We start from the raw sequence: 17,021 nt of genomic DNA on the forward strand, positions 1-17,021 counted from the left end.
TCTTGAATTAGATTTATAGATTTTAGACATGACTCAATATTTTATTCAAATGCCCCTAATTTGTACTACGGTACTAGAGCTACTTCACGGTCCGGTACTAGAACAAGAACTAATGGCTTAACCGTCTCTCTAAATGCCCTTGATATCCCTTATGATCTATACAAATAAGTAAAGGCTTTTGTATGTATGTTTCAGGCATGTTTGTGATATATATACTAGCTTTTAAACTCGTGTATTACACGAGATTTTTCAAATGGTAAAAATAAATAAGGTCTGTTATTTCAATTGTGATTCTCAAAATACTTATAACTTAGTTTAATGTAAATTTAATGTGAAAAACAAACGGGGTTAACGAAAAGTACTAAAATAGCGTATTTTAATGGAAACGCCAGGTGTTAATTTGCAAGAAATTAAAAAAAATATTAAAGTTGCGTAATTTGTCAAACCTCATGTATGAATACGATATTTAATTCAATAATTAATAAAATCCACACTATGCTATAACCCACTTGACAAAATGGTTTTGACCCATGATCTATGGATAGCTAGAATGAATGAGCTGAGAGATTAGGAGCTTTTTCTTAAAAGCTTGTAGCTCCTAAAAGCTCCTAAAAGCTTCATGCCAAACATACCCTAGGAATTAGAAGAAATGTAGGTTTGACACATATAAGCTTCAACATTTTCTTTTATTAGTTATATTAATTGAAAAAGAGAATAATTAATACTTTATTTAGCTTTAAGCATTTAAAATTTAAAACAAAACTAGTGGCCCATATTCATTTCTCTCATTTCTTGCAATAATATCATTTCTCTCTTGAACCATCCCTTATATATATATATATATATATATATATATATATATATATATGATTTCGGTTTTAGGAATAATTTTAGCTAATTGATTATAACTGTCTATTACAACATCAAGGGCATGTACATTTAAAACCGATTTGTATATCATATATAACTAGTATTGTTACCCGCGCGTTGCGGCGGTGCATTATTTTCTCGTTAGAATGTCATATATGTATATGTGGTTTTATTTGCCAATACATTCGAATATATATTACAATAGTCGGCAATAATATTTGGGTTCATACAAAAAAAGGTAAATTTGTACAATAGTTTGTGCTATTATTTGTACTTCATATCTTTCTAAAAGTTGTTTGTTGGTTACATAGTAAATAGTTGTGCCGCCCTTCATAGTCGTGTTGCCTATCATTGGAGGATGGATTTCTGCTTCTTTTGTCTGACTTTGTAGTCACCTTGCAGTTGCATATGTAAAGTTGATTGTGAAGTTGCTATTAAGGAGCACACAGTAAAGAGAGATTATTTAAAGGAAAAAAATATATGGTTATTTACCTTTTGCTACAGAATTTTGGTAATGCTTATACATGTACGGAGGGCCACCAGTGAACGAAGATGGTAATAGGGTCGTTTACCAATATCGTGACCTGAGTATCACCGCGTTGCAAAGCATCATGAATACCTTGCAAGTATTCACTACTGAAATCATTTTGATGTGTCAATATATAATATATAGCATGTTTTGTTTGATACATAGGTAAGCATCAACCAGGTATTGTTGAAATAAACAACCACCCATTAGTAAAAGCTTGTAAGAATTAAATCTATCATGCAACTGATAGTTGTAAAACATGTTCATGGTAAGTTGACGACAACGGTTGCCATCATTAGTCAAATGGAGTTTAGGATGCCAACGTTGCTCCCCTTAGACAAACAATAATGGATGATGCCATATAGGATGGGTGTAGTTTATTGATACGTTTAGGCATGTCACCTTGCATATGCATGATTATGTCAAATTTAGTAGAATTTGGCTGATCCTCGAAGACAATAGCACTAATGACATGCAAGAAGATTATAATTTCTTTCACCAAAAGAACTATGTAGATTGATGGCATAACCATAACATTTGTAGACAAATATCTCGAGCAATAAGAAAGAGCTTAACTAACTCGTTATTTTTGTCAAGGATAGTGGAGACTTACAAAAGAAAGAAAGAAGACTAATCAGTAGCAAATTCCAATCCAAAGGTTTCGGTGATCTGTTGACAATAATTGAAAAACATTAAAATAACTTACAATAAAGGAGAAATAGCATAATACAAATGAAAAAGGGTAATAGAAAAACACAATTTCAGTCTCCAAACAGGGTGATCCAAAAAATAAGCCAACTAACAATAAAGGAAAAACATCGTAGATACAAAAAGGATGATAAATATTATTGGGGGGTTCACAGTTTGTTTTTAACGATTTTAGATCAAACTGTAAACCAATCCGTCAGTAACGGTTTTTTAATACTCGAAAACTGAAACCCAACTGTTGGTTTTGATGGTTTTAGATCAAACCGTAAACCAATCCGTTAGTAACGGTTTTTTAATACTCGAAAACTGAAACCCAACTGTTGGTTTTGATGGTTTTAGATCAAACCGTAAACCAATCCGTTAGTGATGGTTTTTTAATAATCGAAAACCGAAACCCAACCGTTGAAAATTAGAACCGAACCAAACTGAACCGTTCACACGGTTTGTTTTCCAGTTTGGTTTCATGGTTTGGGCTTTACTGGATCTTTATATAAAATGTACAAACTAAAAATAAAAAAAATGTCCAAAAACACATAATTATACAGCCTTTTAACATATTTTTTCAGATGATTCCAAACATCATAGTTGGTTCAAGCAGATATACAGATCTACTAACAAAGAAGAAAAGCCCGCAAATAACTGAGGTGAACTAATGTCTAATATTGAAGTTTTATAGTAGGCTGCATTTTCATTTAACTATCAAACCCATTCTTAAGTACTATAAACAGGAGACAGCAAATAGTTAAATATATGTAATATGAATATTTGAAACAATAAAATATTTTTTTTGATATCACGGTCCGGTCGGATTTTATACGGCCAGTTTATTTATAAACCGTAAATCATACCATTCACTTCGGTTTGAAAATCCTCAAACCAACCGACCAAAATTTAAGGAAAAAAAACGGGCACAAGACCAAACTGATGACTGGTTTGGGCAGTTTTACAGTTTCGAACGAACTATGAACACCCCAAATAAATAACTACACAATTTTCAGTCCGCAAAACAGGATGATCCAAATAAGCATTTAATATAACTTACCAAAAAAACTCCATATTCTCTAATAGTATTAGTCTTAAATTTCCAAATTTTTTCAAGCATGTTATATATGTCGAGTAGAACAGACCATCCAATTTTGACAAATTAAAGTTCAAATTAACATGAATTAAAACAGGATTGTGAATCACCCTAATTAAACAAACGACGTTAAAAACTGTAGAATAGGGACGCGATAAACAAAATTACGGGTTTTGTAATATCCGCATTCCAATGTCGAAATCTCCATATGATCCTACTTCGAAGCCTTAAAAACTAATCTATAATCAAAATTAAGGGTCGACAACAAATTTCCTTCACGTAGAACAAAAGTAACTAAAATGAAGTATTAATGTCTATGTACAAATTTAAATACCAATTATTTATTCGGAAAAGGAAGTATTGGCTTACCACATGTTGCCGACAACAATAATCATCATTCGCCGGGGTGTTTGTGATTGCTTCTTGAAATTGCTTATGGCTTTTTGGAGAGGCAAAATGTCCAAAATGCCCCTCCAAGGGGCATTTTGGACATTTTGCCTCTCCAAAAAGCCATAAGCAATTTCAAGAAGCAATCCCAAACATGCTTATCGTCGTGCCTTTAACCACCACCAGTCGATTCTAACCGAAAATCCTAAACCCGGAGATGGTTGAAGCCTGAAGATGATTGTATTGTTGATTCACAAATGAAAGAGAAATAGATCGGTGAATAATCGAACCGGGTGAATTTAGGGGTTGTGCATTTATAGGGTACCACACACCCGTTCAAATCAACGCAAACAAACCATGCCGCTGTTTCGAATCGTCAGGACGGAAATTGGCATCGTAACCGTCACCGTCGGTAGAACGGTTGGAGGAAGTTGGAGTAGGAAGTTACTCATTGAATGTATGTGTAATTATCTTTCATTCTAAACGGCTACGTGGAAGGCTAAAATCGTAACACGTGGAATGCTCAATTCTAAATGCAATTATTAGAATTGGTTAATGAGAATTTAAATTGTCATTTGGAATAACTAAAGTAATCCTACTTTATTGCAGATTAAAAGAATGAGAATTTGCTATGTTGGCAAGATTGAATTAAACTAATTAAGCCCAATATAATTATTATATAATATAAATGTAACGTGTAACTATTAATCGGGTTATTCAGGTTAAGCCGAAACCTGATTTTTTTTCTAAAACGGACCCGAAACCTGACCCTAATTACTATTCGGGTTAATCGGGTTAACCCGATAAATACTCTTTGACCCGACTAACCCGACCCTAATTAGTGTATTCGGTTTCGGGTCGGGTCGGGTTAATCGGGTTCGAGTATTTTGGACACTCCTTTTATCCGTACCCGATTGTACCCGTACCAAAAATCAATAAAAACATGTACCGATACTCGTACCAAATTTTTCGGTATGGTATGGGTACGGGTAGGAGTATTGGTATGGATATTTCGGTACGGTACCCGTTTTTGTACCACTTTACTTTTCTTATTTCCAAATTGATGTGCCAAAAGTAGTGAAATAATTATTAACTAAAATTATACTAATCTAGACACTAAGTAATACTCTAGACCCTTAAACTTAACTTAAACTACTAACCGGCAAGTGAACCGATCGACTCTAGTACAGCTAAGTAACTAAGTAAGTCCGGATATCGAACCCACGAGACTCTTTAAATTACAAAAGTAGCAAATAGACACGACTATTTATTAATAATATTTGAGGGGGAATTTAATACTAATAATTAAAACTTAATAATAATTATTTAATGATTACTTTAATTAAACTAATAATAAACTAATTTAAACCTAACCCTAGTTAATATAATAATAATAATAATAAAACATAATCATTACTAATTAATTTAATAATAAAACCTTAACCTAATTACTTTAACTAATTAAACAATTAAAAACTTAGATTAATTCAGATGATAAAGAGAACCATCTAGGCCAGAATCCTCAAAGTTACGGTTATTAATTAAATGGAAAACTCACGTTATGGAACTGGGATAATAAAATAGACCCTTGATAGAAAACCCGAACAGGGCCCTTGAAGTTCAAGAAGACGCCTATGGATTTCTAACAAGTTTTAAGACTCACAGTTTTATATTAAACTTCCTTACGGTTATTTAATCGCTTATGTCTATGTATCTTTTATGACAAAACCTACCTTACAGCACAGAATTCAAAGATAACAAAGCAGACTCAATTAACTTAATAGACTAAGCTGACAATCAAACCTAGACGGATTCCTTACGAAGAACTAAATCTAGCAATCCCGACAAGCAAAGATCTATCAATAGCCTATCACCTTATAGCTTTTTAGACTAGCAGCTCACTTTTATCTGTTTAATTGATTTTATTGTTTCTATGATTTTAATGCATATTAATCACAAACTAGTCAAGAACACACAGTAAATGACCTAATAAAACCCTATCCTATGAAACAATCAACAAGGGCAATGTGAAACAATAAATTCAAGTAAACAAAACCAAGCAATCAAACGCATCAACTAAATCAAAACTCAACAGTTTACTTAGAACATAAAATCCATAACAAAACGAAATCCAAATAATATCAAACCGAACTAAGGTTCATCACGACCTAGGTAATTTATGGAATTTAGCCTAGCATCATATAGTCTAAATCAAACAAAAGAGATAATAATGAAAACACGGTGAAAATCTATTAAACGAAAAATTAAAGGCGATAAAACCCGTAATCTCCAAACGTGAACGTATAAGTCTTCACCGGCTGTCCTCTTACCTTCAAAATCACCAAGAAACTCGAAAATATGCTCCAAGATCTCTCAAATTCGGCTAGGGTCTTCAGGTTATGTTCACGTTCAAGTTAAATGTGTTTAAATACCCAAAACAAGGCCCAACTTGAAGCAAAAACGAATTAAAAATCCACTCAGCAACCCCTAGGCGCCGCGCGACGGGCCTTGGCCTCCCCGGTCTCACGGCGCGGCGTGCTCCACCAAGGGGGGCGGTCGGTTCTCTGTTCTGGCACCTTCCTGATGCGTTCCGGATCTCCGTTTTGGCTCTTTTTAGCACGTTTTTCGCCCTTTTTAATCACGATCAAATCCCAGAACTTACAAAACACAAAAACGTTAGTAGTATACAAATCTTGACTAAAAACGAACTAAAAAAGTTAAAATATTAAATAAAATATACACGGGAAACATAAGCATTTAGCATTATATCACAAATCTTCGACGATCTTGAAACCGTTACCAATACAAGTAACAAACAACATGAATTAGTCCGGGTATCGGTCTTGCACAGGTACGTGACGGGTACCAAATTAGTACAAGTACCAAATTGGTCACCGATTTAAGATAGAATTACAAATTTTGTCCTTTAAACAAAGCCAATTTATGGATCGTGTCCCTTTTTTAGTTTGTTTGCAGACGGTGTCCTTTAAACAATTTTTTTCCTACACGTCATGTCCTTTACACTAACTGGGTTAGAAAAGCTCAGTTAAATATCGTCACGTGAGTTGCATGTGAGGGCTTTTTGGTCTTTTCATCTATACCTGCAAATTTATTGTCAGTTCCCTCCTCTTTTAACCCCCCCCCCCCCCCAATTAGGGCTTGAATTCAATAACCCAAATTAGGGCTTGATGCGAATTTCAATTGCGAATTTCCCTACTCCGCAACAACAACCAACGCTCTCCGAACACATCATTTTCTTTTTCCCCAAATAAAATAATGGAGTTCAATTAGGGTTTTGGATGAAGACCAGTCGATGTAGAACGATTTCAGCGATGGAAGATGCGATGATGGAGGTGGAGAAAACAAATAATAGAGAGGGGGCTGTTGAGGATGGTTGTTGTTAATCAGGGTTTCGATTTGTGTGGTTAATTAGGATTGCAGCGGTTTATAACAGTCCTGGCGTCTTCTTCGCTGGAGAAGAAGACCGAAGATTGTGCCAGATTTATAGAAAGACGACCGGAGATAGTGTCGGATTTACAGAAGGGTGTACCGATTTTGTGGTAAAAGAAAATGAACGACGTGGGTGCTGCAATGGTGATGGTGTGGTGTCGATGGTCCGTTTGGTGAGCAGGGTGGTAGTGGTGGTGGTCGGTGGGTCTAATGAAGATGAAAGGTGGGTGGGATGGTGGGGCCGGAGGTGCAGCAGCCGTTGGAAGGCAAGATCTCTGGCTGTCACACCCCGACCAAAGGCGGCGGAACATGCTGGGGTGCAATCGATTGCCCAAAAACACAAGACACTATTTAAAGTGACAATATTTATTCAACTCATTTTATTTCATAAATCAGTAATCGACACATCTCGTTCACACAAACAAATTGAATACAAGTAACAATTATATTTTTCGTGTTACTAATATCCTAATATTCTTGGTAACGTTTTTCATCAAGTCCTCGAGTCAACAAAAGTCAAACCTGTAACATTTCATAAAATAAAGTTTGTCAACAAAATGGTTGGGGAGCTGTCACACCCCCATCTTAGGCCTAGGAGTATGACCAGTAGTTGGTACCATAATTGTAAATAAATCAGAGTTGCGTTTGTAAGCGGAAGTCTTATAAAACTTTAAGGATCAAAATGTAACATTTATATATACATTCAAAAGACGGGATTATAAAACACCCGTTAGAGTTGTTAACAAAACATTACTTGTCTATATTTACAAACCACCTATTTTAATATATTAAGTTTTTACAAAATAAATCCGAGCCATCGGATTAAAATATAGCACTTCGACATTCCAAGCGCTAATCTTGTTCACCTGCAAAATGTAAGAAAATACGTCAGCAACGAATGCTGGTGAACACGCTGACGCAAAAATAATTTCTTTTACTTTATTACCCCTCGAGACTACGCCTGCCTCGGCCCAACGTGGCTTAGGAATAACAAAGTCAAACAACACATTATAAACTCGAGCCTCTACTCTGGGTCACCTAAGCAAACACCACAGCGTTCGACTTAGTTAAGTACCCGTAAATATACACAACGGTCGTACTCTCTGCAGGAGAGAATCCTACGACCAAGGGTGGTGCGATGTGCCCATTCATCGCGTAGTACCACCTATGTAAGGATCCAAACACACGTATACCATAGCCTGAGGGCTAGGTTTATACCCTTATTTATAACGGTTTTAGGAACACATAGTTCCTTGTAAACAATTTCATATAACACGTTTGACTTGTTTTAAATTAAGTTGTAAAAGTTTGGGGGCGTATTCACCTTATCTCTTTGGGATCGGCTTCAACACCGTCCGAGGGTCTTTCCCTTGCTATCTCGCACCTATAGTACGAGTATAACCATTTGTTAGTCGGATATACAATCCGGCTTAAGACCTTTAGTCTTATTTTATAACTCAATCCTCGATGAACCTTTAGTTCATTTTCTTTTACTTGAAAACCTTCAGTTTAAAAGTAATTAATAAACCTTTAGTTTATTCATAAAACCCGACGTTTCTTCTTCTCTAAGAAACGTATTCTTTTTCTTTTATTATTTAAGAATACTCATTTATTCATTAAATAATATTTTCATAACAAAGAGCATACATATATACTTACACACATATATACGTATCAATATTCAATATCTTATCCTTCATTCATTTCTTTGTTATGTTTATTTCTCTTTTATCGAGGTATCGAGTATAACCTCAACTTAAAGCTTAAGCCTTATAATATAATATTACATTATACTGATTTGTCATTACGCCTAACCTTAATGGCGTAGTGGAAACCCTAGAACTCGAGCAGCACCCCAACGCCGCTTTACTTCTTGATCAATTCTTTTCTCGACACGCGAATCGATGAACGCCAATCTTCAACACACGTTGGCACGTACTTCGAGAACAAACACCTTTCTTGGTTGTATGTAGGTGGAGGGTGGCACGAACTTAGATGAAACGTTGGTACACAAACGAGAATTCAGACACGCAAATCGAGGAACTATGGCACGTTTATCAAGGTGGATCGAGTATACGATTGTCGGGATTTAGAGAGATGTTAGAGAGAGAGAGAGAGGAATACTAATTTTGGGTGTGAAAATATGAGATCCCGACTTTTGCTATTTATAGGCAAAATATTGGATCCCATCGCGGTACGCGATGGGTTCCTGGGCACCCGTCGCTTACCGCGACGTAGCCATGCCCAGTCACCTAGTAGGTCTGCCACGTGGCGACATGTGGCAGACGTTGCGCCATGTGGCGACATGTGGCAGACGTTGCGCCATGTGGCGACACGTGGCGATAGACGATGCCACCGTATGCCACATGGCACACGTGTCACAACGTGTCAAAGACCTCATCACGTATCGCGATGGGTCTCTCTGATGATCCATCGCATAGCGTGATGGGTTGGAAAATCAAAATTTTCATTTTAAACCCTTAGGTTTGGAATTTGGCATTTTTAGTCCCTAGATTTTGGAAATTTTACATTTTTGGCTCAAAATTTTCGCAATGTTACTTGAGCAATTCATAAGTTTGAGCATATAAGTATATAGTAATAAAAAGCCACAAAACTTGTACACAAAACAATAGATAAAAGCAACAACTTGGATAAATAGATTTCGCTAATAGAATTACGTTAGCGACACCTAGCTATAAGGGGATGCCAAATAGTCTTGGATTTTATAGTTATCCTTAATTGCATTACGTTAACGATACCTTGCCATGAGGGGTTGCCAAATGGTCTAGGATTTATAGTTCCACCATCCAAAAGTGATAAACACATAAACATGTAAGCATAGAACACCAAATCGAGCAATTATTTAAGTAAGTATACAATCACATTTGTGGGTTTAAGATTCAAGTAAATAAAGCATTTAGGTTGATATGTATGAAATGTCACCCCAAAACGAAAGACGGAAAACGGGGTACGAAAGTACTCACCTCGATTGACGAATCGAGAAATAATAAATGACCGAAATATAGAAAGCTTGCGACGAAACGAACGAATCCGACTTGAAAGCTAATTGAAAACGAATAAATAATATATTAATGAACTTGAACTTTAGTTAAAACTACATTTAAAACATTGAACGAGAAGGTTCGGTTGTTACTCAGGTTACCGGTTAATTTGTTAACGATTAGGGACCAATACTTAATTGATAATTAAAATAAAATAATATTATTTTATTTTATTTTATTGGGCTTTTAAATAACTAAACCAATATTAAATAGAAACAAGACGAGTTTAAATCAAAAGTTCGGTTTTATAAAAATGAATTGATAATAAAGCTTATAACAATATTATTAATGATAAAGATAGTAGCGATAATAATAATTTTAAAATATGTTTCATATATATATATATATATATATATATATATATATATATATAAGATAATGATGATAATAATATATAAATATACTACCAATCGAGAATTGTCGTTAAAACTAATAATAATAATAATAATAATAATAATAATAATAATAATAATAAATATAATAATATTTACTTTTGTTGTTGAATACATTATTAATAGATTTATGAATTTTACTAATAATAATTACTATTATTATAATAATTATATGTGCCATATTAATGATAATAACTAATACTTATAACATTTTAATAATAATAGTATTAGTGATAAAATATAACTCGAGTAATGATGACGTTAAATGGCAACTAGGCCCGACATGGGTTTCGGTTCGATAAAGCAAGTGGATAATATTAACAATAATAGAATTTAACAATATTACTTAATAATCATAATAACAATGATAGTAATAATAATCATAATAATAATAATCTATTAATTATGAAATAATGATAATAATAATTTTAATAAGATTAATAAAAATTGTTTTGTTAATAATAATAATAACAATAATAATAATAATAATAATGAGTTTTATAATAAGTTATAATATTAATAATAATGATCCCAAAAATACTCTCCAAAATCGTTTCAAGGGGAAATCGAACTTGTGACCTCCCAAACCCGAGTCACAACCACAACCAACTTCACTAGCCATTTATTTGTTAGGAAACCCAAAAAGGGAGATTTAAAATAATTAACCACAAAACTACCATCTTCCCGAAGCATATATCCAAACTTTATACTCAGATCCATTTGCATTACAGCCGGTTATGAATAACAAGTTCGATTACTGTTTATGAGTTAGACACAAAAATGATTAAAACTCTAAATCTCCTTACCTACCATATGATGTTTGGCCGAGAATATTTGTCGGAGCCGAGCAAGGCTCATCAGAGATTTTGTTGCCGCCAGGGAGAGAGAGAGACGGAGAGAGAGAGAGAGAGACGGTTTTCCAGTCGCCGGAAAAACGGCCAGGAGAGGGAAGGGTGGTCGGCGACGGGTTGGGGTCGCCGGAATTTGTTGCTGCTGCCGGAATCTCTATGTCGGAAATAAACGAACGGACAAGGGGAATCGAGGTGACCGGTGTCGGAGTTGCGGACCAGGGAGAGAAGAGGGTGGTGGCGTCGCCGGTCGTGGAAAACGGCGCTGGAAATTGAAAGGGAAGGAGAGGGGACGGCTGGTGGTTGTAAATGGGTTAGGGTTAGTTTTTTTAAGTTATATATATAGTTTATAAATGTTACACTTTGGACCCTCATGTTTGATATTTAGTTATAGATAAATTAAACCTTGTATAGCTTTAAGGAAATCACACTATAGTCCCTAAAGTTTATTTAACCATACTTATAAACTAAAACTAACGGTATTTTGACAAACCTCACACACGCTAGAGTTATATCATCAATGATTTGATAAATTGTCGGTTCGGGTTTACAAACTTAACCACAAATACGAATTATAATTTATTAAAATAAAACGCGAAAAAATCGACATATTACAAAATGATTATAAAATGAATACAATTCGAGACACGAAATTGACGGATGTCACACTGGTGATATGGTAAGTGGCAGTGGTGACTTAAGAAGAAAGGGAGTTGGTTTGGTGATGGTAATTATGGGGTCACGGCTGAGAACGGTGGTTGGTTTGGTGGCTAGGAAGTGGTGGTGTTGGTGTGGAGACAGGGACGGAGAGGAGTAAAGAGAGAGAAAGAAGACGAGAAGAGAGAGAGAGAGTATCTCTTTAACATCTATTATCTATTTTTACAATAATATATTTGAACCACTTCGTTGAAAAGACCAAAAAGCCCTCACATGCGACTCACGTGACGATATTTAACTGAGCTTTTCTAACTCAGTTAGCGTAAAGGACATAACGTGTAGAAAAAAAATGTTTAAAGGATACCGCCTGTAAACAAACTAAAAAAGGGGCACGATCCATAAATTGGCCTTGTTTAAAGGACAAAATTTGTAATTCTGTCCCAATTGAATGATAAAATAGTATTGAATAACCCTAATTTGGTCGCCGACTTTGAGTGATTTGTTTCTTGATCCAAGTTTTGGATGTTATATTATTTAATATTGAAGAAACGTTTGGCATTTGTTCAATTATAACATGGTTGGAGAATTAATTTAATATATTAAATATGATGAATACCAATTAAACCTCTATATATTCCAAACTTGTACAAAATACCAAAGGTACCCGTACATGTACCCGATTGTACATGCATCGATATTCAACAAACGCAAGTATATCCCATCAATAGTAAAGCTATGGTACTGTCTGAGGAGGGTAAGATGTAGACACGCTTACCTCTACCCATAGGGATAAAAAGGTTGCTTCCGGTGAGACCCCCAGCTCGAATTTTAACAAAAATAAGTACTAATACCCGTACCGAATATGCAAAATCGATAGGGGTTGAAATACATGTACAAATACGATACAGTACGGTACAAGTACAAGTATTTGGGACAAAATGCTCATCCCTAGTGTAATATGCTAAGGCTAAAGGTAATGGAGCTTGGTTGAGCCCCAGGTGAGCCAAGCAAAACCCGACACGTAGGCGATGACATGACACTGGATCAAGCCCCTCAACCAAGCCCCGAAGGGTTTAGTGGTCAGGTGATCCGGGGCTTGATCCAGTTATTTATTTATTTATTTTAAATATTAATTTTAATATAAACATTAATATTCTTCTTCACCTTCACCACATGGCTTCTTCACCTTCACCTATCACTGGGCCACCGGACCACCACCACCACCATGATCCGGGGCTTCTTCCTCGGATCGTTCACACCACCACATGGCTTCTTCACCTTCACCGATCACCGGACCACCACCACCACCACAGATCACACCACCGGACTCTCTCTCTCTCTCTCTCAAAACATACACACACTCCTCTCTCTCCCTCTTTTACGCGTCGCGGCCACAGCCACGCCGCCCAACCGCGCCCCGGCTCACCTAAGCGGTGTAGCGATGTTCGCGAGCCACATCACCGGCCACCTGGACCGCGCCCTGTCCTTCGCGAGCCACTACCCACAGTCTAACAATCTACACTATTGAAAGGAGATATGTCATATGGATAACAAATATGGGATGAACTTGCCGACTATACACCATATGTGTCCTCTTCAATCGTGCTTGCCAACACTAGCCACATACATGTGCCTCTCAAGTCATCCCAACTATGTATACTTTTATGTCTTCCAAATAGGGTTGAGCAAATTTGATACAGGTACCGGTATCGAAATCGGTACCGATTCGGTACCGTCGTACCGAATCGGTATCAAAGTTTTGAGTTTCAAGAACGGTACAGTACCGGTACGTACTGATACGATACGGTATTTCTCGAATTTTTACCTTCGGTACCGGTACTGAATCGAATATTTCGGTACCGGTACCAAGAATTTGCAAATTTCGGGATCGGTATTTTCGGTACCAGTACCAGTCGCGACCGAGGTCATCCCTACTTCCAAACAAAAAATATCAATTTCATTCAAAATGAAACTCAACTATCAAAGCAAACATATGAGGCCTCTGTTGGCCCAGTTTTTTGTTTGAAGTCTAAAGGGCTGACGGGTGTAGGGTAGCCAGACTGAAACCCGGCCCGGTTTAGATTTCTTATTCAATAATTTACAAACCCTAGACTAGTCTCTATTTAAACAATATTATATACTTGTAATCATTGTCACTCAATAAAGAAATACCTAGTTGCCACCCGTGGACGTAGGTCAGTTTAGACCGAACCACGTTAAATCCTCGTGTTCGTTATTGCTTTCGTGTTTGTGTTCGGTTCGTGTGTGCGTTTAATCCTAACAAGTGGTATCTAGAGCTTAGAACGAAGACACGGGAACCAGCCGAGTCGCAGCCAAACCTTCCGCCGCCGCCACCCTACTGTGTTAGGGTTTCGCCGCCGTTGTCGTCGTCCGACTCTCACAGCCACAGCAGCCGCTGTCGCGCTTGTTGTAGTTTTGTTGGTTCTGTTTGAAAGCAAGCATACGCTACGTTCATCGGAGATTTGAAGATTGTCATATAAGTTTTAAGGCAGGAGCGGCGTGTACTTTTTTTTTGTTAGGTTGAAAGGTCGCAGCCGTTAAACTTCGCGAACAAGAAAGATATTTAAGTTTGTTGGGCTAAGAGTACTCATTGGGCCGTGAAAACAAGGCAGAAGTCTTTTTTTGTTTAGGCCAGATTGATTACCTGAGGTTTTTTCTTTATTCTTCTTTTGAGTGTGCACGTGAGAGCATATATACTAGACACCACATATATCATTATTTGTGTTTTCTAGTGTTAGCAATTATTTGTTGTGACCACATTTAAAAAGAAAGTCAGCTACAAGCCAGTGCCAAGATATAAACAGTTGGGTCGAGATCCGGTTTTACTAAGTACGAGCCAAGAACATTGAATCAAGATCCTATTTAGTTGAAGAATTGTTGTCAATCAAAAGAAGTGTTAAAGAAACGGATAACCCGTGCCAACTGCGTTTGTCAGATTTTATCGTTTCAGTTTAAAGTTTCAGTTTCTAATTTCCATTTCGTTATTCCGCTGTGTTTAAATAGGTTGATTGTTTAACAGAGTTCAGTAGAACAACCGTTAAGTTCAGGCTCGTTCGTTGCCGTGTCTATCTCTGTTTTTATCCAGTTTTTCGTTTTAGTCATTGTCATGGCAGTAGACGGAAAGGTTTCGATACAGAAGTTTGCTGGACAGAAGTGTGGTTGGTGGAAGATGCATATTGAAGCGCTACTTTGTCAGAAAGACTTGGATGTAGTGTTTGAGGATGAAAAACCAGAAAAATTGTCAGAAGCAGGGTGGAAGAAGTTAGACAAGAAAGCTAGGGCTTGTATTACACGGTCGTTGTCGGAAGATGTGGCGTTTAACGTCATGAAAGAAACCACTAGCTAGTGACAACAAGAATGAAAGAGGGTGGGTCAGTTACAACGCATATCAATAATCTTAATTCGACCCTCTCCTGCTTAGTGTCAGTCAGCATTAAGTTTGATGATGAAGTTAAAGGTCTTTTATTGTTATCCTCTTTGTCGGACAGTTGGTCGCAAACAGTGACTGCAGTTTGTAGTTCGTCTACAAAAATTACTTTTAATGGGATTCGGGATTTGATTCTTGGAGAAGGTTCAATACGCAGAAGTTCAGGTGAATCAGCAGGTAATATATTAGTCACAGAAGGCAGAGGTAGGGAAAACAATAAGGCAATGGGAGCAAGAAGAGGAATCAGTCTAAGACTCGTAAAGATATTGAATGTTGGGTTTGTAAAGAGAAGGGACACTTCGGGAATCAGTGTCCGAATGGTAAGAAAGTGGTGAACGTTACAGAAAACGAAACAGATGACAGAGTCATTAGTGATGAGTTTTTAGTTCTTAGTGTTGAGAGTAACGTTGATTCTTGGATGATTGATTCCGGTGCATCGTTTCATGCCACTCACTGTATTGAAACGATGAAGAATCTAAAGTTTGGAGATTTTGGAAAGGTTCGGCTAGCAAACTATGATATTCTAGAGGTTACGAGTATGGGAGATGTTGATTTGATAACTTCAGCATGTACTTCTTGGACTTTGAAAGACGTGAGAAACGTTAGATTTCAGTTGGGCAGTTGGATGACCAGGGGTACGATGTTAAGTTCGGGAATGGGCAGTGGAAAGTAGTTAAAGGGAATCTCGTGGTTGCTCGTGGCAAGAAAATGGGTTCGTTGTATATGGTCGATATGTCACCGAAAGGAGTGGATCCAGTTTTGGTGCAAGATAAAGTCTGGTTCACAGAATCTCGTGGGCAAAAGAATGTTCGTTTTGCAAGTAACAAACCCAGAGCCAAAGTGAAGATTCAGGATGAACGAGCTAGGAAGGTTAAATCAGTCAAAGGACATCGTGACAGTGGGAGCACAGGTCGTGTTCCAGTTACAGTTCCAGGTCGACAGTGGATTAAGAAAACCAGTATTCCAGCTGTAAAAATCTCTCCAGTGGATTACTTGCTAAATATGGAGAGTGTTTGTTCTCAGGGTATCTCAGGATCTGGTAGTTTGTTTCAGTGGGAGTCGGTAGGGATAGAGAACGGGTCAAGGACAGTTTTAGCCGTGACTGACGTGTTGGAGCTCTGGAGAGCTTCAACGGGCCTTCAGGTTAATTGATGAGAATGCGGTGGCAACTAGAAGATGTTTAGATTACAGAAGTACGATAGGAGTGCAGACGAGAGTACTCAAGGCCTCCGAGTGGGAGATTGATGGGTTCGTAGGCCTTGTTGGCCCGGCTTTTTATTTGAAGTCTAAAGGGCTGACGGGTGTAGGGTGGCAGACCGAAACCCGGCCCGGTTTAGATTTCTTATTCAATAATTTACAAACCCTAGACTAGTCTCTATTTAAACAATGCTATGTACTTGTAATCATTGTCACTCAATAAAGAAATACCTAGTTGCCACCCGTGGACGTAGGTCAGTTTAGACCGAACCACGTTAAATCCTCGTGTTCGTTATTGCTTTCGTGTTGTGTTCGATTCGTGTGTGCGTTTAATCCTAACAGCCTCACCATCTTTTTTCCTCGTGATATTTATTGTCCCACACTCTGATACTCAA

This window comes from Bidens hawaiensis, unplaced genomic scaffold (genome assembly GCF_021521415.1).
Source record: "Bidens hawaiensis isolate Kalapana, Puna unplaced genomic scaffold, B.hawaiensis_p1.1 tig00026949_1, whole genome shotgun sequence".
In the NCBI taxonomy this organism is placed as follows: domain Eukaryota; kingdom Viridiplantae; phylum Streptophyta; class Magnoliopsida; order Asterales; family Asteraceae; genus Bidens; species Bidens hawaiensis.